The sequence below is a fragment of the Macrotis lagotis genome, chromosome 3, assembly GCF_037893015.1.
Source record: "Macrotis lagotis isolate mMagLag1 chromosome 3, bilby.v1.9.chrom.fasta, whole genome shotgun sequence".
Lineage (NCBI taxonomy): Eukaryota > Metazoa > Chordata > Mammalia > Peramelemorphia > Peramelidae > Macrotis > Macrotis lagotis.
In genome coordinates, this window is record NC_133660.1 from 73444882 (window position 1) to 73471589 (window position 26708).

The 26708-nt window shown below is 34.0% G+C and overlaps 1 protein-coding gene across 1 annotated transcript in view; it reads right to left on the bottom strand.

The window, feature by feature from the left end:
* The window catches only part of TENM3 (teneurin transmembrane protein 3), a 3314517-nt gene that overhangs the window by 1038342 nt on the left and 2249467 nt on the right, over positions 1 to 26708 (bottom strand). The gene's annotated exons all lie outside the window — the stretch shown is intronic.

Consider the following 26708-nt stretch of genomic DNA (forward strand, 5'->3'; position numbering starts at 1 on the left):
CCACACAGTCTACTCTTTATGAGATCCCACAATATCAATGTCCCACAAATATTTCAAATTTATCCTCTCAAAAATGAAGACTCTTTTTTTCAAAACTTTACTTCTGAAGTGTATTTAGAGAAGTTCCAACAGAAACTTATGAAAATTATAATAGTTATCTAAGGTAATCTGAGTATTTTTGCTCTCTTAAGGATTTCTAAATTAGTTTAGAAGAGACCATGGAGCACACGCAGAACAACCTTGCGCTTTGACCAACACTGAGAAACTGGAATCAATTTCATGCTGAGGCAGTAACTGGCTAGAAGGGGATGAGACATTTACGTGCCTGGTCCATTGTCCTTGCTACACATGATCTATGTGTTGACTTTTTTTAAAGTACTCTGTTCTTTTTCTACCCCTTTATCACTTCTTAAACTTCATTACTATAAGGAATGACTCTTGGTAAGAAGAACTAACGAGGAATAAAGCAATGTCAAAATAAAATATTTCAATAAAATTTTTAAAAGAGAAAAGCTAAATGGACAGAAAGACTGATGCCTAATAAATTCTCAACACTCCTTGCTAAAGCATTTCATGGTCTTATAACTCCTCTTAGTGTGTGACTTTTTTTTTAGTTTTGTTTTTGGTAAGGCAGTGGGGTTAAGTGACTTGCCCAAGGTCACACAGCTAGATAATTATCATTAAGTGTCTGAGACCAGATTTGAACTCAGGTCCTACTTACTCCAGGACTGGTGCTCTATCCACTGTGCTGCCCCTAGCCTGTGACTTTTTGAGAACTTTTGAAAAATCATTAGATCATGCTTGCATTCAGTTGATAACACTGAGATTTCTCCTTTGCAGGAAGTGTGTGGGGGAAGTTTATGCCAACATAGCTATAATATTTTAAAGAAAAATCACACTTATTAAGACAGATTTTGTTCCCTTAAGTGGTCGTAGAGCTGATAAATGTCTAGGAAAACCTTCAGGTGGAGGGAAAGGAAATCCATATCAAGGCACAGGAGACAGGGTTCTAACTAGGAGGAGAGCAAGTAAAAATGGAAAAACCACCATGATTTTTTTGTTATTTTTTTACCAGGAGGTCAAAATCTAAGGTAATGAAATGAGGAGGAAGATCAGGTGCTGTGATTCAGGCTTCAAAAGTGTGCTCTAGATTAGGAAGTCAGATTACAGGACTAGTGAGTTTAGCTAGTTATATCATTTAACCTAAATCTTTAAAGAGTCTATCTTTTTACGAAGCTACTTCCATTTTCTGCTCCATGTTGATGTATTTAGGAAATGTCTCTGAAGTAGACAACCAGAGATAAATAGAATTTTACAGTTGGAAAGACTTTAAGTACAACTTATACCTAAAAAAAATTCCCAGTTCAAACTACTACCCAAATGGTCAAAGGATATTAGTATTTAGGGATCCTAGAAGGTCTTTTAGTATAGTCTCAGTTTTAAAATTAAAATTAATTTTTAGATCCACATTTTCTTTCTTCCACTTCCTTCTGCCCCAATTGAGTTAGCAGGAAAAACAAAACCCTGTTACAAATATATATATATATATATATATATATATATATATATATATATGCAAAACAAATTCCTGAATTGCCAATATCCCTCAATCTATTAGGAGATGAGTAGTACATTCCTCATGTGTCTTTATGAGTCTTGCAATTGTGTTAATTAGAACTTCTAAGTCTTTTAAATATTTTTCTTTATAATATTGCTGTTATTATATGAATTATATTCCTTGTTCTCCTTCCTTCAATTTGCATCAGTTCATACAAGTCTTCTCATGTTTCCCTGAAACTCTCCCCTGCATCATTTTTATAATACAATAGCATTTCACCATATTCATAAACCATTACTTGTTCAGCCATTCCTTAATTACTACCACAAAAAAAAGCAGCTAAAATCTTTTTGAACACAAGACTCCACCTCTTTCTTTGATCTCTTTAGAACAAAAACCTAATTGTGGTATGAGTGGATCAAAGGGGATGCTCTATTTAATAGCTTTATGGGCATAATTCCAAATTGCTTTCTAGAATGACTGGACCAATTCACAGCTCCAGCAATAGTACATTAATGTACCTACTTTCCCACAGCTCATTTGTCATTTGTCATTGCCAATATGATGACTGTGAGATACACAAACCTCAGAATTCTTTGAAATTGAATAGTTATTAGTAATTTAGAGATTTTTTCATTCATATTAGCATCATTTATCAAGGTGAGGAAATTGAGGTCCAGAGGTATAATAAATTTAACAAAAGTCCCAAGTAGTATAAGTAGTAAAACTCAGATTTGATTCTAGTTTCTCTGACTCTCAGTCTTCTTTATTGTATCATCCTAGAGGCCTCCCATCATCTACTCATCATCCTGAGTTCAAATATGGACTCAGAGACTTACCAACTGTGTGACTCTGGGCAAGTTACTTAATCCACAGTTTGCTTCATTTTCCTCATTTGGAAAATGAGCTAAACAACAAATGGCAAACCACCCCAGTATCTTGATAAGGAAACCCTAAAAGCGTTCATAAAGAGCTGGACATGATTGAAATGAATGAAAAATGTTAGTCCCCACAGATTTGGTTTTTACAGTTTATACTCACTGCCCCTGGTTTTCCCCTGTGGGTCAAGGTGAACAAATCTAATCCCATTTCTACTTAGGAAACTTCCAAAAACTTGAAAGGCAATATCATGCCCCAACTCTCTTAGCCTTCTTTACTTCAGGCTAAATAAGCCTACTTCTTTCAACCATTAATCATATGTTGTGAATTCAAGTCCCCTTCTCATCTTGCTTGCCCTCCTCTGGACCTTCTTCCTTTGTTATGTCCTGAAATGAGTCCACATGTAATCCAACCAGAAATGGAGTACAGAGGGGCTATAACTTCCTTGTTTCTGGAAACTACAGTGTCTTTCTTAATTATAACCCAAGACCCAAGAGGATTTTTGGCTACCACATATCACATTGCTAATTCTCATAGGGTCTGAAATATATTGAAAACCTCCATATACTTTCACAATGACAAAAAAAATACTTAAATTTAACCATGTAAAATTGAAAGTGGGTTTCTAGAAATCTCCTTCTGAAGCATAAATAAGCAAGTAGTTTATCTACATTATCCATGTGTAAAAATTTCCTCTATAAATATTATCAAAGGAAGATCTGTAAAAAATGAGCCTCTCTTTACTTAGGTAGGCTTGTTCTTGGACAATACATAATATATGACTATGTATTGCATCTCTACTTTGATAAAATCTGAAAGTTCAGATTCCTCTTTTATCAATATTGAGAATAAGTCATTTTTATGCCACAATGTGGTCTAAAAGTTGTTCTTTTCTTGGACATTTATAGGTATCCAAAGAGCAATGGAAAGATAGGTTCTAGGTGTAAGATTGAAACACAACACCAAGAAGATATATGCATAACAAGAAGCATAAAGTAAATTAGGCAGGAAAAATATCATTCAAAAATATATATGTTGTGAAAAGAATTAAAGGAATAATGCTGAAGGATGCAGTTAGCCATGAAATGAGTGTCGATTATTCCCACTATGACTTTTGGTACTTAATATTCCTAGATCTTCATTTCTACATGTGTAAAAAGAGAGTAAAACTACATGATTTTAAAGTCTCTTTTGGATCTGAATTTTTACTCTTATGACCTTATGAAAGTATTTGAGAATGACCAAGATCACATATAATGATCTGGGTAGACCGTACATGAGGGTCAAGAAGAAAAATTGCATAGGTTATGGAGGAAGAGATATGTTGTGATTCTATGCTTTTTGAAGGAATGTCCACATTGATGAGATCACAGATTCACTAAAATGCTGATATGTATGGACTATACATTTACCCTGAATGAATTTCAGTTCAATAAATAGTTGTAAAGCACATAGTGTACTATGTGATAGGCATATTTCCATATATATGTAAATATGTATATATGTTAGATGAGACTCAAAAGATCCTGTTTGAACCAGCAGTAAACTGAACTACTTTTGTCCTCTAGGAAGTTTTATTATGAGTTGTATAGTCTGGAAAATAATAGGGGAGTGGGAAATAGTAGTTGGGCAAGTGAATTCTTCCTTTCTTACTTAAGAGAGACTCTTATAGCACCCTGACAATCAATGAGGAAAGAAAAATCTCTGACTTCTTACAAAAGAAAAAAACTGCAATACATTACTGACCACCAGTATCAGTTGAGTGGCTCAGGAGATAGAATTTTGCACCTTGAAGTCAGGAAATCCTGAGTTCATATCTGAGACAATTACAATTGTCCCTTCTACATCATGAAGGTACAGCACCCCTGTGATCTGGAAAATATTCATAAAATTTTATGAATTTTTCCTTCATATCAGAGGAATCTGAATTATTGTATTAAAGGATAAAATATGTGGCTATTATATAATGCTTTACATTTATTTTATGTATTTCTGAATCTAAACTTTTTCTGTATCTTTTTCTGTTGGCCTTCACATGCCATCTGTGCCTTCTACAACTCCCCCCAAAGTTGCATTTAATTTCTTATGTCAACCTGCAATATACTGAAACAACGGGGAAAATTAGAATGTGAGAAGGATACCTATACTATGTGACTTTGTGACTATGAATACTCAGCCTTGGTGAAGTATAAAATCAAAAAAATAACAGTATCTACTTGCCAGGATTGTTTTGAGGCAAAAAAAATGGGATAATAGTCATAAAGTACTTTGTAAATCTTAAAATATTATACAAATGCTACTTATTGTCATTGTTATTTTATCAAAATTATAGGATTCTTTCTTATTCTCCTTTTAAGTTTCTTTTCTGCTACAAAAAAGCATTATCTAATTGCAACTGTTATATTTTTGTTTAATATCTTACTCAGTCTACTCATTCATTCACTCATATGTATATAAGGAAAAAACAAAATGAATTTCCAAGTACATGTAATGGAGCTAAGACTGATATTGGAACCTAACAGCTTTCTTCAGATAGAAGGGGAAAAGGCTGCAAATTGGGAACATGTAATGACTCATTTTTAAACAAAGTAAGCCTAGTTTGATAACAATGTGAAACAGTAGTTCTATAACATCACAATGGTAAATGCTTTCATGTAATTTGAGGGGCAACTCTTCTAGAATCTCCTTCAGTGATGGTAAGAGTGCCATAGAATATGAATTGGGAATTCTTGGAGTTTTTCAAATAGGGATTTTAAAATTCAAAATTTAATTCATGGATTAAGCATAATGAAAATTATAATGAAAATTTCATTATACATAATGAGAAATAGAAAACATGCTCCCCTAATACACCAACTCTTTTATTTAAGGTCTACAAATTTATATTAGGTTAGAAATCTCTGAAGGGCTGAGCACTTCCATTGGGCATCTTCTCCCCATAATTTTTCCTCATTTTTGTGGTAAGTGATTTCAATTAACTTTAATATATCTTTAAAAAGTCAGTGGAAAAAAAACACACCTCCACTAATCATGGTAGACAAAATATACTTAGGTGTGACTAGTAAACAGAACCACCATTTATATTTAAATGTGTAAATCTTTCCCCTACTCAGCAGAACAGGTGGTGCATGTGTGGTGTGTAGCAAACAGAAATTCTTTTGGCTGCCACTATGTGAGAGTGTGGATTCCAAATACGGACACTGTCATTCCTTCTTTATTTTGACTACCGTATGAACTGCAAGTCTTAATGCCAGCTGACAACTACACGATACTAACCCGCTAAGTGTCAGCCTCTGTCAACATGTCACACCGAAAACTAGAAAGCTGAATAATTCAGTCCTGTACACTCAATCGAGGTCTCTCCTTTTTAGCACTTTTGATTATACCATTGGGGGAAAAAACCCACTTCCCCCATCCCCTTTGCAAATTCAAATTCAAGATAGGATCAGTGGTAAATGAAACCATTAAAAGCAAGCAATTTTTTTATTAAGTGAATTTTGGCTGGCATAAATAAAGCACAGACTTTGAGTGACATTTTCAAGAGCAAAAGATAGAAAGAGCGAAGACATTTAAATGAAGCAACGTCTGTAAATTATAAATAAATATGAAGGGAATGTTGCCTAAACTTTTTTTTTTGTCATTTAACCAATGAATGTGTATTCTTGTGCAATTTAGCAAATGGTCCGACCTTGAAAATTGAGGAGATAAAAAGCTGTACTAATTGCACTATATAATACCTGAAAACAAAACACTAGTAATTGAAGATATACACAATTTGTCTACAAATGTCACATTAGTTTTTCACATATAAGGATGGAAAGCTATTAAAGGATAGACTTCTAATAGTTATTGTAAAGTATTAAGCTTATTGAGACTATTCTATTAAGAAGATGATGGACAGAGTACATCTACTTGTCTAATGAAGAAATAAATCCTTTTTGTACTTACTTCATTGAAGAAATTGTTCACGAACAGTTACCCTTATGTACGCATCCCATGTAATGCTGACAAGTTCAATTTCAACTTGGGTTAATGGCCACATAAATGCTGTTTACACAAGTTACAGTTGCTTGGAGGCAGCAATGATTTCTATTTTTTCTATGTTTTGCATTGCTAGATAAGTTTATTCTAACTTGCTGTTTAAGGGATTGCTCTCCCCTTTAGACTGGTGGGTAAATCTAATTAACATTAATGAGAGTTCTGAGCACATATTGACAGGATAATAGACCTTTCAGAATGGTTCCTCCCCTCTTGCACTACCACTCCCCTCTTGCATACTAGCTGATCATTTCATTAGGCAGCAGTATAAACTCAAGTGGGAGAACACACACTTTGTGGAAATTAAAAGGAAAAGCTGCGTTTGTCCACATTTTCACTTATATTAGAATACCCTTCACCCTCCCCACTTCCTTCAAGAAATAACACTCACTGGGGAGTCTAATTCTCCTTAGATTAAAACCTTAAAAAGGATATTTTTTCCAATCTTCCCTGAATTAAATGCCCTCTCCTACCCTATTTTGAATTGTGTAGACTTCATTTCAATTTAGTGTAAATAAGACTCTAGGGAATCACTGCAAATTGGTGTAAGACCTAGGTTACCTTGTGGAGCTTGTTGCTCTCATGTTGGATTTGATTAGCTGGATTGAAAGGATTGTCCATTAGTGAATAGTCATTGAGTTGGTATGGGTATTTTTTCCATTAGAAATAAAATTTGAATTTTTTATTGATTTTCATATTTTCAGCAAAACCATCTTCTGATTGTTTATATACCCAAATTATATGCTGGAATTATACCTGAATTTAACTTTTTTTTTTTACTCTTTAATTCCATAAAAATGACATTTATATTTTCATAGGTATATTTACATTTTATTTCACATATTTATAGATTAAATTGGATAATTTAGAGTTTTCATACATTTTCTTTGATAGTGAACTCTGCTTCAATATAAATATGCTCATATATATGTATATGTAAAACTTACAATGATACATATCACATATATACACACACATATCTCTGAAGCAGAGACAAAATTGAAGAGAGATTTGTCATCAGTGGTCAGGTCCTCAGGACTTTTTGCAGACAACATTGTTCTATGTGTCAAGGTATGCAACATTATAGATCTTCTTTGAAAAGATCCATAATCACTCAAAAGCTTTACTGCTTAGTCAATCTTTCTGGTTTTTCTATCTCCATCCCTTTCTTTCTACTTCTGTCTCTTTCTTCCTTACCTATCCCATCCATCTAGTATGAGTGGTGTATAGCTAATTCTTAAGGAAAATCTATGAAAATCTAAACTTTTCAGAAAAATACATCCTGAGTGCAGATACTCATAATGGTATGTGATATGTAGGTTAGATACCAGAATACTTTGCAAAACTCAATCATTAAATAAAATTGTTTTTATCCTGCCCAATGAAATACTGTCATGTTTATGTATTGTTGAATATCTTATTTTTAATAATGTGTAGTGAGAAGATTGATTTGAAATGATATTCCTTCCAGAAACATGCTAGATTGTGATTTTTAGTGAAATAGTCTTAGCAAAAATTTCAAGAGATAAAAAGCATAGTTCTAGTTTAATCTAGGACTTTTCCTCTTTTTGAAGAAATCAGTTAAGTCTATCAGTTAAGAAGAGTTTGACCCATTTAACCATGCCATCACCAAAACCTTAATCCTAGCAGATTCATTTTAAAGTTCAGATTTTGCTATTGATATTACACTAATTCAGAGGCATAAGGTCAATAAACAAGCTAAAATAGCTATTTCCCTTTTAAGTAAATATAAAATTCTGTATATGAAAAACATTAACATGCTTCTAAAATAATTAGTTTTATTCATTTAATATTATTTCACCTCAACAGTTATAAATTCCTAAGTATATTATGAGCTAATTAATTTATTAAAATGGAAACAATACTTACTTTCTTCTTTTCTCTGCTTTACACAATGAAATAATTAACAAAGGAACAATCTAAATTAAAAACACTCACACAAATGTTTCTATTTGATTATTTTCTAAATGAATTTTCAGAGTAAATTGGGAAGAAATCTGAATTAGAGGTCAAAAAATTTATGACTAAAAATTGTGTGTTCCTGCTTTTCAAAAGAAAAACATTCTAGGATATGAACATTATCTATTTATAATGAAGACTGGCATGATGATATAATGAAAATATTCTTCAATGCTGAGTCAAGATATTTGATTTCAAGTCTGAGCTTGGGTCCTCAAGAAAATCATTTCATCTCTATTATATCAGTTTTCTCAGCAGCAAAATGAGAATGTTAACATTCTACCTACCTCATAGACTGTCATGAGTCAAACATTATGTTTTGAAAAACATCATAAATATGAATATATGATATATATATCATTTTCATTAGGAAAGTTATAGCACCATGGACAAGGACAAGGAAGTTGATGAACAATGCCAGAATTAGATGAGGAGACAGCATTAATTTGCTAACAACAACTGAATTGCCCTGGGCTGCCAATATAGCCTTACAGAAGAGAACTATGTCATGTGATTTAAGTGGGAAGATAAGCAGACAAGAATGCTGGTAGTGATAGTCTGACCATTAAGATGGATCTTTGTTGCCTTTTGGAAGATAAATGAGATGGAGGAGAGTCTAGATTTTGAAAAAGATAGGGGTGAATTTTTGGAATAATTGGAACATTTCTGTTGCAGTTCTGTCAAATTTGTGTCATTTTCATGCTATTTTTGAGAAGGTGGCTAGAGGGATTGTATATGTTTATGTTTTTTCTCACCTTAGTTTATCTTATGCATTGTTGTTAAAATTACTATATAAAGTCTTCAGGGTTAATTGAATTTGTAAGGATAAATTTTCCCTAAGATGTTCCATTATAGATCTCTGATATTGTACCTATCTGAGATTTTTAGTTGACCATCATAAATATTAAAATATTTTTAAATAAATAAATAAATAAATAAAATAAAAATATTAAAACATTAAAATATTATTTATATCTATACTTTATATTGCCCAATTTGATATTATTGACTGTTCAGAATCTATTACCCAGTGAAGTAACACCATCTTATCCTAAAAAATTTTGATAAAATTAAAAATATGAGTTTGAAAAAAACAAAGCTTTTTTTTTATGTTTCTCATTCATTCTTGAAGATCATGACATCAGGTGATGGGTTGCTGTGCTTATCAGCCTTATTTTCTTCTCCAGAGTTACCTGGATTCAAATGGCCAGATATGAACCTGGACAACTGAAGATAGCCCTGTATGTGAGACAATCAGGGTTAATTAACTTGCCCAAGGTTACCCAGCTGGTAAGTGTCAAGTGCCTGAGGTGGGGAAACAAACTCTTATCATCCTGACTCCAAGGCGAGGGTTGTATTCACTGCACCTAAATATCCAATAATTGTCTGCAATGTAAAGTCACTCTACTAAATTGGTAGTATATAAAGATGAGTAAGACACGTATTTGCTCTTCAGTAGAAGGGCTATAACATATATAGGTTACTAGAAGTCAGAATGTGATAAGTAATTAAGAGAAGCATACACAATATAACCTAAGGTTCCAAAAGAAAGAAGAATAGATAGTTCATTAAGTGAAGGTAGCATTTTAGCAAGTAGAAATGGTAGGGCATTGTCTGGGGTTAGCAAAAGCAAATACTTGGAGGGAGGAAAGTAGAGGATAAGCTATTGGAGATAAGTAACACACTAAGGCCAAAGTACAATCATAAGCAAAGGTAATATGTAAAACTGGAAAAATAGCTCAGAAATAAAGTCAATGGAGAGCATTAAATAATAGGCTGAGGAATTTGGATTTTTTTTCATTAGGTAATAGGGAGTCCACTCTTAACTCTTAATTGCTCTGTCCTTTAGGAAACTTTACAAATCAATAAATTGCTACCTTCCTATTAACTAAACAACTGATTCAGTCACCTAATGATTCTCTACAATGCCTTTGCTTTTTGAAACATTTGGGAGTAAGTATATAATGAAGAGGAAAGTGCATTCATTTTGGAGTAAGATGAGCTGCCACTTACTGCCATCATAAGCTCTAGACCTCACTTTACTTCTCTGTGTCAGTATCTGCATCTGTAAAATGAGGGGATTGGATTAGATGACCTCTAAGGTCCCTTTCTGTTCTACATCTATGATTATATTTTGTTTTGACTCAATCTATTCATTTCCCAAAATCATGCAATCTTTTATACTATGGAGGTGTTTGATAACTGTTATGGTCATAATTTTAGATCTTATAATTCTATGGCATTCTTTGTATATTATTCAATAACTGAATTTACTGATATCTTCAGGTTTCAGTTCATCATTCCATATCATGGATGGGCCAAACTTGATCAGTTTGATTTACTGAAAGAATAGCTTAGAGATGATTCTGCTATCAAGTAAGAGTAAACTTATATCCTGGCCTTACTGATTAAACACAACTTAAAATGTTTGCTATTTCACATATAATCATTCTTATATAATAATATATATAATCTTTTTACATAATCATTATATAATATATATAATTTCAGAAATATATAATATATAATATCAGAAAGAGAAAAAATTAGATCAATTGTTGAGTTCTTAGCAAGTGTTCATTAAATATTTGTTAATTAATTAATTAAGAACCAAAAGCTCTTCATATAGTCCCAGGCTTGTTTCATCATTTCTCCTATATCTTGTATCTAGATTGCTGTACTTGCTAATTGGCTAAGATATTTGACTGATGCAGAAACCAAATAAATTCTTCCTACTTACATTCTTAATTTTTTAAAATTCTCATCTAAACAAACACCAAAGAGAATGGGTTTCTGTATAGCCCATGCATACGGATGTGCATTAATAGAAAAAAGAGGACTGTAGGTAAAATTGCAAATGTCCATCATAAGCACCTTGCTTTTAAGAATATAATAAAATAAATCTGTGGTGACCATAAAAACTTTCCTTTTTGTTTGACCTTCTTTCTGTTTTTCCTTTTATTCAGTGACAGTTCTTTCTAAAGGAAATCTATGTATGTTTACCCTTAAGAAGCATCAAGATTTTGACCTTAAACTTTAGACCACTCTCCCTAGACTGACACTTATTCAGAGCCCAAGAATGGAAACACAGTGCCTGAGCAGTTTTCAGTATGTAGGTGTGACAGCCCTCAAAGACACTTTCTTTCCTTTGAAATAATTTTTGTTGCTGTCATGGAGACAAGTGTCAGAAAATGTTTTGACCCAACATGTCTGAGCAGTGGCTCTCCATAGACATAGATGTCTGATGTGGTTTTTGTTGTCATGAACTGTATTTTTTCCAAAGGTCAGAGGCTATGTCATCACTTACTGTTTTTCCGAGGTGTAGATTTAATCAATGCTCTTGGGGTGGCAATAATAGACTTGGAGGTTCCTGTTCTACTAACCCTCAACCTTTGGTCATTCCTCCCATCCACCTCCTTTACTCTTTCTCTTGAGCTGACAAATACTGCTGAGAGAAATAATGAGGTTGTGTTGAATGGACTTACTAAAAATGTGAGCTATTTGTCCTCAATTGAGCACAGTGATCCTTTCAATCATCTATTTGATTCTCTATTACATTTCTCACAGCTGTTCTACATCTTCTATCTTCAACACAAAATCAAGTAGGTTTTCTTCAATAAAGCAAATGTCTTTCCTTCTACTTCTGGGCAAACATTGAAGTAATCAGATGTGAACTACCTCAACTTTCTTCCTCTGTTACTCTCCAACTCTCATTGAGCTTACCACCCTTCCTTCCTTCCTTCCTTTTAGTTTAAGAGGAGAAGGTGATTGGGGTCAACCACCTGGACCATTCATTTCATTCTTTCCACTCTCCTTTGAGACAATAATCCTTCAAATTTCTCCTCTTTTTTATCTTAAATTATTTCCTGTTCTGTAAGCTTACGAATTTGTTGTCTCCCCTATTCTTAAAATTAAAAAAAAAAATTCAAGCCTTTCCATGGTAACTACCTCACATCTGTTATATTGACTAAGATGATAGGAGAGGATGTGGGATGTGGGAAAACTGTTACACTAATACATTGTTGGTGAAGTTGTGAACTGATCCAGTCATTCCAGAGAACAATATGGAACCATAGTCAAAGGACAATAAAATTGTGCATACTCTTTGATCTCCTTCTTTCCAAATGTCTAGAATGAATTTTGAATTATTTTCTTCAAGATAATCTCACCAATTTTCTACAAGCTTTTGTAATGTAAATATCTTGCTTCTTTATTAAGATAAAGGTTTCTTAGGTCAATAATGATCTTATAATAAAATCTAACAACTTCTGTTTTTATTCTTGACTTCTTTGAAGAATTTGACATTATGAACCAACTCATGGGTTAGCACCTCCCTTTTTTTTTTGTTTTTTTTGTTTGTTTCTTAATTCTTATTTTTTTCTCCTCCTATCTTATTTCCTGGATCTTCATCCTCCACCTACCCCTTAAAAGTTTCTACCTCTAAATCCTTTCACTTTCCTCCATATCCTTTCATGATATTCTTTACTTCCATGGCTTCAATAAGCACACCTTGCAGATAAACATACAAATCTTTAATGAATTTCCCAGAGTTTTCTTTCTTTATTTTAAACTTCCTACTATTAGATTAATTAAGCTTTGGACATGTTGGACATGTTTAGTTAGTGTTTCTGATAAAGGACTCATTTCTAAAATATACAGAGAACTGAATCAAATTTATAAGATTATGAATCACACCCAATTTGATAAATGGTTAATGGAAATGAAGAGTTTTCAGATGAAGAAATAAAAGTTTTCTCTAGCCATATGAAAAAATGCTTCAAATCGTTATTGATTAGAGAAAGGTAAATTAAAACATTTATGAGGTACTACCTCACATCTATCAGATTGACTAATATGCTAGGAGAGGATACAGTATATGGGAGAACTGGTACACTAATGCACTGATGATATTTGAACTGATCCAGCCATTCTGAAAAACATTATGAAACTATGCCCAAAGGGCAATAAAACTGTAAATACCTTTTTATGCATTAATATCACTGTCATATAGCCCAAAGAGATCATAAAAAATAAAAAAATCTCACAAGTTCAAAAATATTTATGGTGGCAAAGAACTAGAAATTGAGGGGATGGCCATCAACTGGAGAATGTCTGAATGAGCTATGTTATATGAAAGTTATGGAGTACTATTTTTCTGTAGGAAATAATGAATTTTAGAGAATCACGACTTGCATGAGCTGATGCTGAGTGAAGTGAAGCAGAAGCAAGTGCAGAAACATTGTGCACATTAACAACATTGTAAGATGATCCATGTTGATGAATTCAGCTCTGCACAGCAGTTCAGCAATCAAGGACAATTCTTAGAGACCTGCTATGGACAATGTCATCCACATTCAAAGAAAAAAATATAGTGTCTAAGTATAGAGCAAAGCAGACTATATTCACTTCTTAAAAACTTCTTTATGTTTTTCCTTTCTTTCTCATGTTATTTTTTTCTTTTCCCTTGGTTCACAACATTCCTCTTTCACAACATGACTATTATAAAAATATATAATACACAATTATACATGTATAACTTTTACCAGATTGTTCACCACAATGGGGAGCAGGGAGGGTGGGAGAAAAATGGGGAATTCATAAACTTGCAAATGAATGAATATGAAAAACTACCCTTTTGCCTATAATTGGAAAAATCAAATAAAATTCAAAACAAGAACAACAAAAATGGCACTGAAGAGGCTTGCAAAAGTGTGCTAGCTATTTTTGTTTTTAATTGGGCATATAATCTGCCACTGTGGGATTTCATTCATGGACCTGAACAAGATCTGTCTGGTACAACTTGTCTCATTTTTTTTTATTATAGATGGTATCATTACAGGTAAGATGAAAACTTGAAACAAAAGTATATGTTTGTATAGCTATTTAATGTCTAACATTATATAGATAGATACACATGCACAGATATACATTTATGCACACATAAATACATAAACTTGTGTCAGGGACAAATAGTTGAGATAGATGAATTAGACTCAGAATCAAATAGGAAAAAGAGTTCAGACTGTGACCTTAGGGAATTGAAAAACTCTTTTTTATAACTGTAAGCTCCAACAGAAACAAAGATTTTTAAGAGCAGCAGTCTACTGGTATGTTTTTATGATAGCAAGGCATGGAATTCAACAGCCTCAGAAGAATTAACAATAAATATCACATAGAGACTGATAGAGCCACCCATGGTGAGTGTCAACTGGCTGCAACAAATAATCAATCAGGAAGTTTAAAAAAGAAGAGAGGAGCTGATCATATAGTAAGGGGGACAGATAACAAGTTAGAATGCTCTCTTGGTGCCTCCCCAGAGAAAGTGAAGAAGGTATGTGGTAAACTTATGTGTGGTTACACACAAAAATTTGAATCTGTAATCCTGGATGTTTTTCACATGCAAAGAAAAAAAGATGCTCTTCCCATGTTAAGTTCATAACTTCTAATCTTATTTTTGTTATTGTTCAGTTTTTCTGTTCTGCCCTGCTCTTTGTCACCTCAATGGGGGAATACTTTGCCATTTCCTTTTCCAGATTATTTTACAAATGAGGAACTGAGTGCCTTGGCCAGAGTCACATGATTAGAAAGTGTCTGAGGCTAAATTAGAACTGATGAAAGGGAGTTTTCCTAACTCTAGAACCAGCACTCTCTCACTGTGACACCTACATTAACTGCACTAATATGCTGCTATCTTTAGCCTTGACTGATACCAACTCCTCTCCCCTTTCATTGGAGGGTTGGAGGGTGGAGTACAAACTCCTCCCAATGTTTTCCTTTTTGTGGGGTAGAATCTGCCCTTTGGAGCCCAATCCACTATGCATCTGTTGTACTGTCTTTTTTTTTTTCCAACTCCATGGAACCACATCCATTTTTCTGAATATTTACTGGCATGCTACCACTTCCCTGCCTGCTTTTGTGTCTTTTTTGTTCCCATTAGATTGTAATGTCCTTGAGGGCAGCAACTTTTTTCTTTTTATTAACTGTATCCCCAGCACTTAGAACAGTGCCTAGCATATTGTAAACTCTTTAAAATGCTAATTGGATCAGAAGAGTTTCATAAAATGCCACAGAAGGGTTGAAATGGGAAGGAGAGTATAAAGTGATGAGTAACAACTATGGTTTGAGTTTATGTATTTGAGAGAAATGAAGATTCACAACTAACCTATCACTTTCAAAACTACCCAAGTTTCTGAGGGGTAAAGTGACTTGATCAGGGCTTCTAAGCTAGGTAGTATCAGAAGCTATACCTGAACTCAAAGCTTCTTGACTTCAAAAGTGGCAAATTTCCCAGTAATACTATACTCTTGTTATCATATCTTGTTTTTAGGATGTCAAACCAGATTTATAGTATCAAAATACTAAATTAAAACATTATATTGCAATTTCATCTTCATATTAAATAAATTTTAATTCCATCCAACAAACTTTTTTTTAATCAACTACTACATTTATAATAGGGTACGTAAGTAGATGGTACAGAGCCTAAAGTCTGGAATACCTGAGTTCGAATACATCCTCAAATACTTACTAGTTGTCACTTAAGACTGTTTGCCTCAGTTTCTTCATCTGTCAAATTAGCTGGAGAAGCAAATGGAAAATCAATCTGGTACCTTTGCAAGAAAACCTTAAAGGAGCTCATGAAGAGTTTGACATGACTCAAACAACTAAACTAAAACATTCATAATAATGTGATGAAAGATACCACAATCTCTGCTCTTAAAATCTACTAGGGTTGAAGAAACACACCAAAATAATTATGCTATCTAGGAAAACTTAGCAAGATTACTTTGGTAGGTACAAAAAGGATAAGCTGGAAAAAAGAAAGCCTCAAAGAAAGGAGACAAGTTATCAAGCAACCATGATAGTTTTGATGAAATGTGATGAAGACCTAACATAGGATTAAATTGAGTGTAAGTGAAAAGAAGGTGGGAGATTTTAGAAATATTGTCGAGACAGAACCTATAGGACTTGATATATGATTGTATGTAGTAGAAGAGAGATAGAGGAAGAGTGAAATGATACTGAAGCCCAGGCACCTGAAAAGTTAGTTTTGGTATTATAAATAGAGCAATAGAAAGAAGGGACAGTTTTGGGAATGGAGGAAAAGATGGTGACTTCAGGCTTGTAATCTATATTTTAAGGTGCTGGAGGATTTCAGAGTCATGATATTTAGTAGACAGTCAGAGATGTAGTGCTGGTATTCAGGGGAGTTTTTGAGGCTGGGGAAAAATTGAGAATTATTCACATAGATAATTGAAACTATGGAATTGGATGAACTAGCCAAAATAGTTCTAAAAAGAAAATTGACAAAAATACTTAAGAGATTTGCACTTTGAGGAAAGGGAAAAGCTGGATAATGTTGAATTAACAAGAAATTGGAGAGAATTAGAGAACCAAAAATACTAGTGACATAGTATTCAAGAAAGCAGACAGTGACTGACAGTTATGCTGCAGTGATAAATGTTAGAGAGTAGTCAACAAAGTGAAATGATAAAAATGCATTATATTTATTTATTAAGAGGTTACTGATGAACCAAGGAAAAGACAATTTCATTAAAATATTGAGTCAGAATTTTGCCAGACAAATTAGAATTGCATAAAGTTTGTTTTAGGCATCCATGGGATTCTCTACTGATTGTGTGTAGCTTCCCTTAGCTACACACACACACACACACACACACACACACACACACACACACACACACACACACATACAGAAAAGCAGATTTTTTTTATTTTACTACACAAATAGTGAAGGCTGGTTTTTGTCCTTCATTACCAAAGAAGACCAAGATGACATCATTCTGTTTGAGACAAACTGCAGTGTGTACAACTGTTGCTAATCAGATCAATACGAACTTGGAATGCTCCACCACAGGTTGGACACAAATAGTCCATATGAACACCTAGGGTGGGTACTCTAAACTTATGAATGTCACATTTCTTTTGAGCTGTTTCAGTTCTGCCTTGCTCATAGACTACAGCACCCTCACTGATGTGGGCACGCCATGCTGGGTGGTTCTGTGCCAGTGTTTCCAATGCTGTACAATAAATTCTAAAGTTCTTCAATGAGACACTCAGGGTGTCTCGGTATGGCTTCTTCTGATTCCCATGTGAGTACTCATCCTGTGTGAGTTCTCCATAAAATAGGTTTTTTGGGCAAGCATATGTCTGGCATTCTAACAATATGTTTAGCCCATCATAATTACACTCTATAGTAATGTTGGAATGCTAGAAAATTTAATTTGTGAAAGAATCTCAGTGTCTGGTATATTCTTCTTAAGACAATTTAAGTTGAAGCAATTCAGTTTCCTGACATGGCATTGGTAGACTGTCCAGGTTTCATAAACATATAACAATGGTGACCCTACAGAGCACAACAACTCTGTGGACCTTCAGTGTGGTAGTCAGTCTAATACCTTTTCTCTCCCACACTTTCTTTTGGAGACTTCCATATACTGAGCTAGCTCTGGCAACTCAAATGTCAACCTCATTGTCAATATGCATCTCCTTGGAAAAGACACTGCCAAGGTAAGTGAACTTGTCCACAGTACTCAAAACTTCTCCATTTGCTGTAATCCATGGTTTCACAAATGTATGGTAAGGTGCTGGTTGATGGAGCATCTGAGTTTTTTTATGTTAATTGTTAGACCAAAATGAGTTAGACCAAGCAGCAGAGAATCAATCCATACTTTGTTGCATCTCAGCTTCAGAGACTGCATTGATGCACAATTATTTGCCAACAGAAGACATTGCACCAACAATCCCTCCACTTTGCTTCTGGCTTGTAGCCTTTTCAAGTTGAAGAATTTATCATCAGTGTGGTAGCTAACCCTGAGGCTATGTTCATCCTCATTGAAGGCATCTGTTAGCATAGTTGAAAACATAATGCTAAAAAGTATGGGAGCAAGGACACATCCTTGTTTTACTCCATTAGTGACTGGGAAATTTCAAGAGCATCATTCGCTATCTAGAAACCAGGCAAGCACACTGTCATGAAATGTGCAATACTGATGAACTTCTCTGGGAAAATTTTGACATAATTTTCCATAAACCCTCATGACTGATGGTATCAGAAGCCTTGATCAGATCTGCAAATGCTGTATACACACTTCTGTTCTGTTCCTAGCATTTTTCCTGGAGTTGTTGGGCAGTAAACATAATATCAACTGTTTCTTAATCTATTCTGAAGTCACACTGACTCTCAGGGAGGTGACCATCTTCCAGGTGAAGGATTAGCCTATTGAGAAGGGCTCTGACCTTAAAGTCGAACAGCTCTTGTTGCAAGAGAACTCAGAAGGTATAATATCCAAATAGCAGCACTGAGTGAAACAAGGTTGGCAAATGAAAGGCCCAGCTTACTAAAGTCAGAGCTAGATACTTGTTTTTCTGGAGTATCCAGGGGAACACAGTGAAACTGGGGTAGGTTTTGCAACCAAAACTAATATAATATTCTTGAGTGTCTACTAGAAAGAAGTGAATGACTGGCTCATGACAATGAGACTGTCACTTTCAGGAAACAGTTATGCCACCATCATCAGTGCCTATGCTCCTATCATTTTGAACACTGATGAAGTTAAAGAAAAATTTTAGAAGACCTGGAGACCCTTATCAATTTACCAAAGAGGATAAGCTTATAATTTGGGGTGACTTTAATGCTAAAGTAGGCTCGGATTATCAGACATAGCAGGGAGTCCTTGGGAGGAATGGAATTGGAAATAGCAATAGTAATGGTCATCTTCTACAAAGAGTGATGAATTGTGATTTAAATATTTAGATGTAAGAGACAACATGATTTAATGGAAATATCATTAACCCAGGAGTTAGAAGTTCTATGTTCAAGATTCAGTTCTTTCCTTGGACAAGACTTTTATTTTCTTTGAGTCTCTGTGCATTTTGAGAATAGGAATAATAACACTTACCTCATGAGTTTGTTGTGAATATCAACCAATATAAAGAATGTGAAAGTGCTTTTTAAACTGTAAAACATGTATTAAAATTATAGTTACTATTATTGTTTTTATTTTAGAAGTCTTTAAAATAGTGTAGAAATTACGTCAGTCAAAATTTTACTCATTCTTCCAAAATTTGGTAGCTTGAAGAAGAAATAAAATCTTCCATTAAAACAATTTGTATCTGTAAATATCATCCATAATGAAATGTTTTCTAGGGTTATGATTTTTTTAAAAAAAATCTTGGCATTCCCAACTGTGTTATCCTCTCAATCCATATCTTTTTGCATTCCAAACCCTTGTCCTGTGTAAAATCTTATGGCTATGCATATGCATAAATGTCTTCCCATATGTTTATCCTACAAAGAAAGAGAAATTCCTGGGGGGTGGTATTTGTGAGTGTCTCCATGTGGAAATATATTCCGTAGACTTGTGTGCACAGCATTACTTATACCTAGTATAAAGTAAAATGATTTGATAATTATCTAATTTGATGGACCCATTGTGGGATCTGGGCAGTCTTTGTGCCTCCAATAAAATTATATACCCTTAGGGTAAATTATACAAAAAAGAAAAAAAAGTCAAATTTTTAAATTAAGAAAATAAAATGTAGTAAAAAAGTGAACCTCATTTTCTGGCAATAAATATAATTACAAGAACATATGTAATGTATATTGCCTATGTAATGTAACATATCTACATTATACATATAGAATTTACCTATATACATTTATAACCATAGGTATATGTACATCTTTTTTTAAGGGTTTTTTTGCAAGGCAAATGGGGTTAAGTGGCTTGCCCAAGGCCACAAGGCTAGGTAATTATTAAGTGTCTGAGACCAGATTTGAACTCAGGTACTCCTGACTCCAGGGCTGGTGCTTTATCCACTGCACAACCTAGCCGCCCTGGTGTATGTATATCTTTAGAACACCTAAAATAATACTTAACACAGGGTAAGCACTTAATTAATGTGTCTGGAATTTAATATCTATATGGCTTTATTATTTACAACTATATCTGTCACTAATGCTTTCTCTGAGGTGGCATTAAAGTAACCTTGGTTTCTCAAAGCTATACCAAGCAGATACTAAACTGGAAAAGATTTGAATACATGCACCAGGGAGGAAGTCTGTTTGATTTTTAAAGACTAGACTTGTTAAATTCAGAGAATCTCAGCCTCAGTGGTATACTAGCAAATGTTTAATTACGACTCTCCTCAAATGAAATCTCATTATTAATTGTTTGCTCATTTCTGAGGTATAAATACTCATATTAAAAATTTAACAATAAGAGAGGGGATCTGAGAGACAAAAACAGAGGGGAGATATGGACCAAAAGAAAGACAGAGAAACAGTTTGAGTTGGATCCACATATTTTTGACATATTTTTCAATCTCAAGAAGTTGATCAGGAATGAATTCATATCAATGGAAGGAATGCTTCTATCATGAAATCAAAAGAATATGCATATCACATGTTTAGGAATCTTAAATTATTTAACTGCATATTATTGTCCAATATTATCATAAGGAGTAAGTAATGCTAATGCTAATTTTTCATTGAAATTATAATAGGTAAATTTCTAATGTTTGGAATAGCAGAAAAATGAATAAAATCTAGTTTAAAGTTCAAATAAATCATACCTCTGAAAAATTGAGATTTTTGGACAAGATTTACTTTGTCTCTGCTATGATTTTATCATTTGAATTTGTAAGCAATAATAACAGTACTACCTATCTCACAGGCTGTTGTGAAGATTAGATGAAATAACTGATAGAAAGGGCTATATAAAGGTTAACTTTATTATTCACCCTCTTTCAGTCACTCACCAGACTAAATGTGCCTAAATGGGTGTAATTCACTTAAGTTCTTGAGCTTCAGGTTCCTCTTTTATAAAACAGAGATCAAGTAATACCTCCCTAACAGAGAGTATATAAAATACTTTGTGAATCATAATGTAGTAAAGTATTCCATTTGGGAAGATTTTATTATTTTCAAGTATTGGATGGTTGTCATAGGGAAAGATTATTAATTTTATTCAGGTCAATTTCAAAAGATAGCAAGAAGAGAACAAGTGTTTTCCAATAATTTATACAAGTTATTGGTGTTAATTGGAAGTTATTGTTCATCCTTTGTCTTGAAGAGGATCAACAACATCATGGTATGATGTCTTGACTAGCACATGATGTAGATTTAAGTGAGGCAAAGTCATCATCCTCACTCACTCTTCCAGAGTCATTGAAAGCCAGAGAAAAGTCAGAATGAATGGTGATGATCTAGGATGCAGTGGATGATGATGTCTTACCAAACTCCAAGCACTCCAAAGTGCCTACTTCAGTGACCTTCATCACAGCTGGAACAAATTGTTCTCATCTACTCGTTCTGTTGGGAAAAATCTTCTCATGCCTGGAATAGATATCCTTCTAATTCACCAATCATTATGAGGCTTAAGGGCAGCTAGGTGGCTCAGTGAATAGAGTACTGGCCTTGGAGTCAGGAGTACCTGAGTTCAAATCCGGCCTTAAACACCTAACTGTGTACCTTGAGGAATTAACTTTACCCCATTGTCTTGAAAAAACCAAAATAATGACAATCTTTGGGAGGCTTGTTGGCTACCCTCAATCTGGTTTAGTCTGTCTGTTAAGTGAGTTTATTGAAGTGTGGCTGCTATGCATGCTACAACTTCTTAGAACCACAGGTTGGATAAAGATGACCACCAAAGGTGGATGAACAGCCCTGAAAAGGACTCAGCAATTCCTTTCATCAGAGGTACTAATCTTCCCTGACCAGCTCATAGAAATAAACAGTCAACATTTTCAAGTAAAGAAATATATATAAATTAGTGAGCCTCCATTTTCTTGCAAAAGCATCAAGTATAAATATATTAGGAAAACAGATACAAGATATTGAAATATTTTTGATTTTGACTCATTTAATACCTTAGTAAATTTGACTACCTCTTTTTCTTTATCTTAAAAAAACTTCTATCAGTAGAATTTCTAGCATTCCTTTTGGGTTCACTTTCCCCAACTAACACTAGCACTAGCAAAGTGGATCCCCATAGAAGCAGCTGCTACTTCAGGGATAATTCTCTTGAACCCCTTACATTGATGTGTTTTTCCTTAACAGTCAGTGAATAAATTCAATTAGCTTTTTGAAAAGGCATTTATTCAAACTGAATAGGAAGAACAATAGTTTAAAAAGCAACTCCCTCCAAAACTTGAAATATATTCTATTCTTAAGTCTATAGATGGCCTATTGAGTTAAGACTGGGCAATTGGGCTCACTCTTATAGCACGGGCTCTCTGTTGACTGATGCCAATCTGTTAGTAGAGAAGGCAATAGAGTGCTTAGCTTCTGGGCTATTTCCTTGCTGGGCTTAGCTGTAACTGTTCTGAATCCCACTGTGGCAGTTTGTTTGGCCAATTGGAATTCCTGCTACTATTTGGCCAATGAACAACTGCTTCAATGATCCAGATAGGCCACTCTGTCGGTGGAAAACTGCTGTTATTTTGGAAAAGCATTCACTCACTCACTCAGTCCTCAAAAGGATGTGATGTCTCTGCTCAATGGGTCAATCTACTCTATTCCTTGGGCTTACTCTTATCACTTCCAGGCTCTTTCTCAGTTTGCTCTTTGTTTCAGCAAAAATCAACTTATCACTTTTTTCATCTGGAAATGTGAAGTATAATAGTTTCATTCTCTACCTGTTTTATAGGTTGCTTTGATTGAAATTCTTACTAAAACTACAAAATGCTATATAAATGTGAATAATTTTATTTTGCATTTTTAATAGTTGATAGGAGCACCACTCTAGCTAGCTTCTATCAAAGATATGTCATTGTAAGAAATAAGTACTGTATTATTTACAAATCAAAATAATTTTCTGGCAATAGTTTTTCATCTTGGCTTGTCCTTTTCAATAACACATATCACAGAATTACAGTATGCTATGTTACATGCGTATTGCCAGAACTGCCAATAGCTCCTCTTGGTGTTGTGAATCTGCCTTAGGCAGTTGATGCTTTGGGAAAACATAATTAAAACCTTTTGAAAAAAATGTTAGTACCAAACCAAAATGGACTTTTGGCCTTGTCATATTGTTTGGGAAAACAAACAAATAAAAAAATACGGAGAGTCAAAGGAACTGGTCATTTTTTTAGTAACTTTCTTGGAGTCATAAATTTGCTTCTCATAAAAGGGAATAGTGTAACTTAATCCACAATTTAAAAAGAAAATGAATACTGAACATCCAAAGGAACTAAATGATTCCTCTCCTGGATGATGAAATGAATGTTTTTCTTTATCTTCATCTCAATTTCACATCAAAACTGAATATGATCAGTACTTTATCAATAGTTTTAGTCATTTTTAAATGGATGTATATATATATGTGTGTGTGTGTGTGTGTGTGTGTGTGTGTGTGTGTGTGTGTGTGTGTGCACAAATGCACATTTATACCCATAGAGAGAATGAAAAGAAGGAAGGAAGGAAGGGAGAAGAAAGAAAGAAAGAAAGAAAGAAAGAAAGAAAGAAAGAAAGAAAAGAAAGAGAGAAAGAAAGAAAGAGAGAGAAAGAAGGAAAGAAAGAAAGAGAGAAAAGAAGGAAGGAGGAAGGGAAAGAAGGAAGGATGGAGGGAAGGAAGGAAGGAAAAAGAAAGAAAAATGAGGAAAGAATACACCTTGTATGAAAGGTACAATGCTAAGTTCAGTGTATATCATATGGCTATATAATTTTTTAGGAGAGAGAAGCTAATATAAAAAAAAGCAATAAGTGATAAGCATTACATGAGTGAAATGTTACCTAAGTTCAATAAAGTGATGCTTTCTGGTTAGAGGAATCAGAGAAGACTTCAGAGAGGAGGTTATATTTGAAAAGGATCCTAGAGTACAGGAAAGACTTTTTTAGATGTGTGTTGGTCATTATAAGCAGAATGTATTAAGTAAGCAAAGAAATGAAGATTAAATGGTATACTAATAAATGTTTAACAACTGACTCTAAAAATACATATATACAGAATTACATACAAAACAATGCATTATTTATATGTATTTATAAATAATTATATCATTTATGCTGGTGTGTTCTTGTTCTTCATTATCAAAGAAGACCAAAATGACATCCCTAAATTAGATATAGGTAACAGTGTGTCCAACTATGGTTGATCAAATTAATTTGAGCTCAGAATGCCCTACTACAGGTTGGGCACAAATAGTCCTTATGAACACCTGGGGTGGTTACTCTAAACTTACATATCTCATATTTGCTTTGAGCTGCTTCAATTCTGTCTTGTTCATAGAGCAATAATTATATCAAATAAATATATATTTTATATATATATGTGTGTGTACATGTGTGTATATTTAAATATAATTTAAATATTTACCACAACATATTTTTAAGTGAGCCTGCATTATTAACATTTTCTTAGGTCCAAACAATCAAAACAATGAACTTGGTGAATAGTTCAGAATGATGGATTTATATTAGGGAATAATGAAAGTTATGACTAAAGTAGTAACAGTGTTGACAGAATAGATTTTGGGGGACCTTAAATGACAAGTCTACAAAATTGGGGAGTTTTCTTGTCCAGCTTGAGTAGCAATTGAAGATTTTAAAAGTTTTTTCTTTGTCTAGACCTGTGACTACATTAATTGGAGGTGGTGTCTAGTGAAAAAACATCTCACCATGAAAGACCAGCAATTGTTCTTCAATAGTCTTTCAGACTAGGAGTTTAAAAATGAACTAGGAAATATAGGAGATACAATTAATACCTTGCAACAAGAAAACAAATACTTAGAAAATACAACTGGACAAATACAAAATGAGAATAAATCTCTCAGATCATCAATTGGAAAAATACAAAATGAGAATAATTCTCTCAGATCCTCAATTGGGCAAATGCAAAAAAAAAAAAAAAAAGAAAAGAATTCTCTCCAAACCTCAATTGGTCAAAATGGAAAGTTCTTTCAAAAGTAGAATTGACCAATTGGAAAAGGAGTTGCAAAAGGTTAATGAAGAAAACATCTCCCTAAAAAAAAAGAATGGAATCAGCAGAAACTAATGACACCACGAGACAGCAAGAGTCAGTTAAACAAAATCAAAAAATAGAGAAAAATAGAAGAAAATGTAAAATACCTCATCAGCAAAACCACTGAACTCGAGAATAGGTCGAGGAGGGGCAACCTGAGAATCATTGGACTCCCTGAAAACATTGAAGAGAAAAAAAAAAAAGAAGCCTGGACTTAATATTACAGGATCTAGTGATGGAAAACTGCTGTGATATCATGGAACCAGAGGGCAAAGTAGTTATTGAAAGAATACATCGATCCCCTCCAGAAAAAGATCCTAAAATGAAAATACCAAGGAATGTTGTGGACAAATTTCAGAACTATCAGATAAAAGAGAAAATCCTGCAAGCAGCCAGAAAGGAACAATTTAAATATCAAGGAGCCACAGTAAGGATTATACAGGACCTGGCTGCATGAACCTTAAGGGATCACAGGGCCTGGAACGAGATATTTCAAAGAGCAAGGGAGCTTGGAATGTAGTCAAGAATCCACTATCCCACAAAGCTGAGACTTCTCTTCCAGGGAAAAAGATGGACATTTAACAAAATGGAATAATTCCAAAACTTCCTGATAGAAAATTTGGATGTCAAACAGGAGGTTCAAAAGACACATGAAAAGGTAAAAAAAGGGGGGGGGGGCAGTAAAAGGAAAAAAACTGTTATCCATTAAGATGAAACTGGCTATATCCCAGCATGGGGAAAAAATTCTCATAAATCTTTAGAATTGTAACTCTAACAGAGAGAATATACCTAGCCAGAAGTGATGGACATTCATGAGACTGCTATCCAATGGGATGTAACTGGCTTTAACCCCACTTGGGAGAAAGACTCTAATAACTCTCAAGAATTTTAAGTCTAATAGATAGAATGTACTTAGCTAGAAGTGACAGATACTCAGAATTTTTTATGACTCAGATAGAATGATCTAAAAAACACTACCTCCTTAAAAAGGGGGGACAGGAAGGAGACAGGAGGAGGGAGGGGATTGAATGGGGGTAAATCTCATTACACTAAGAGGTACAAAATACCTATGGTAATAGAGGGGAAGAGGGAGGAGATGAGAAACACCTGAATCTTCTTCTCATCAGACTTGGCTTAAAGTCAACTTACACATACTTAGTTAACTTAAAAAGCATCTAACCTTTCAAGTGTTAAAAGGGGAAAAGGGGATGGGGGATGGAGAAAGGGAGGAGAAGTGGGGGAAAAAGGGGAACTAACAAAAGGAAGGG